Below are 1,864 nucleotides of genomic sequence, written 5' to 3' on the forward strand. Positions count from 1 at the left end.
ATTTACTAGTGATATTTTGACTTTGTGACGTTATTTCATACAAAAATGTTACTGATTATACAAAAGATTATAAAGAAGTTATAAGATTATAGAATAAGTATAGATTATAGATAAAGATTATAGCAGATTATGGATTATAGACGTGATTCTAAGTGATTATAGGGTGGTGTACTTTTGATTATACGAGTTGTAGACCCGTCGCCTTAAACATTCGACCTGATAACCGGTAACGCCAAGCATGACATGTAACAGATACAAAAATAACACATAACTTTAAAAAAAGCGTTATGGATTAAACAAATATTACCTTGATAAGGTTATGCATTTTTCGTGCCCGTGCGATAAGTGCCACTAAATTAATAATAATAATTTTCAACGTTAAAGGAATTGATTACATCTGTAACGTTAAGAGAAAAACAAATTACTTATCGTTTACACATCTGAACTTAAATTTAATTTTTTTGCGATTTTGTTGCATTATTTAACAATCTCATCATGTTTGGCATGCTAAGTCACGAGCCTTTGCTGATATTTTGAATTGATTCTGCCACCAACGGCTGCGAAGACATATAGATGTTCGCAACGATTGACTAGTGACCAACCCTTGCCCGTCTATACGCCCCGCGCCCGCGCCTCCTCTAGGGTATGCTTCTCTGCACCGAGTGTTGCCGGCAACACGCGATACCATGCTACGTTAGTCCTGGCCGCCGGGTCGCTTGACTGCAGCGTGCTCCTGAGCTGAGTGCCTCATGCATGAGTGGTGCGCCTCATAAATTGCTGATGACTGACGCCACGCAATGCTTTTACGCAGAGAATATTGTTGCCTGTACACGCACTGCCAGTATACTTCCCTGCAACGCTGCGTCGACTACCTAGTTCAGCCGAGCTGAGCACACATCGCACGACAACTCTGTCAAACACTTCCGGGTCATTGCATACTGCGGTTATCACGATTTCGGGTCTCAGCGACGCAAAAAAGAAATATAACAAGCAGGCCCGCCCTACCGCCAAACGGAGTTGCCAGCTCCGCTTCGCTGCGCCGGCAACTCCGTTCGGCAGGGGCCGGGCCTGCTTGGCCTGCCGGCGGCCTACGGCCCGACCGTTTCATTTACGCAATTTTCTAAAGAACATGATCAAATAATGTAGCGGGCCTTCGGAACACCAAAACCCGTCATCTTTGAGTTTGCCCCAAAGACTCAAGAAAGGGATGTAACGGTGAAGCACCGCGACTGCAACCCACCCTTCTGCTAAGGAAACGTTTTTTGGGGTGGGGGGAGGGAGTTTCTTACCTCTTTTGCGGTTTTGGGCATTCTTTTACATTTTATTGTTCACTACAGCAATTTTTCACTTATTTTCGTCAAACAAGACCCTCTAGAGCCTAAACGGTTAGAGATAGAGCCAAACGGACGACATTTTCGCCCTACGGACTCTACTTTGACAAGTTACCCCTTAGGAGACCATCTATTATTTTCTAAAATTAATATGTTTATTTTTGGGCCACTTTCGTGATAGAAACTCCCTCTAGCGCCCAAACGGTGAGAGATAGAGCAAAACGGACAAAATTTTCGGTCGTAGGACTCTACTGTCACGAGTTACCTCTAAGGAGATCATAAAAAGATAGTTTTTTGTGACTTTTTTGACCTACCTTATTTTCATTGATACCCCCTTTTAGCCCTTTAGGGGTGGTTGCCAGGATTTGCCGTAGGCGTTTCGTTTTCTAGAAGTGGACCTTAAGATTCCCTGAAAATTTTCAAGTCTCTAGCACATCTCCTTCTAGTGGAACAGACAGACAGACACACAGACAGACAGACACACACGAGGTCGTTTGCATAAGCCCGCTGAATAGCTTTTTCAAAGCAGAAGG

At 43.6% G+C, this 1,864-nt stretch overlaps 1 protein-coding gene across 4 annotated transcripts in view; it reads left to right on the forward strand.

The window, feature by feature from the left end:
- Positions 1 to 832: 832 nt before the first annotated feature.
- Positions 833 to 1,864, forward strand: part of LOC113211740 (uncharacterized) — a 157,165-nt gene continuing 156,133 nt past the window's right edge. For all 4 annotated transcript variants that reach the window (XM_052270667.1, XM_052270668.1, XM_052270670.1 and 1 more), the window contains exon 1: positions 833 to 927. The gene's annotated coding sequence lies outside the window, so the exon portion shown is untranslated. The remainder of the gene's footprint in view (positions 928 to 1,864) is intronic.

This window comes from Frankliniella occidentalis, unplaced genomic scaffold (genome assembly GCF_000697945.3).
Source record: "Frankliniella occidentalis isolate FOCC.00 unplaced genomic scaffold, Focc_3.1 Scaffold133, whole genome shotgun sequence".
NCBI classification, from domain to species: Eukaryota; Metazoa; Arthropoda; class Insecta; order Thysanoptera; family Thripidae; genus Frankliniella; species Frankliniella occidentalis.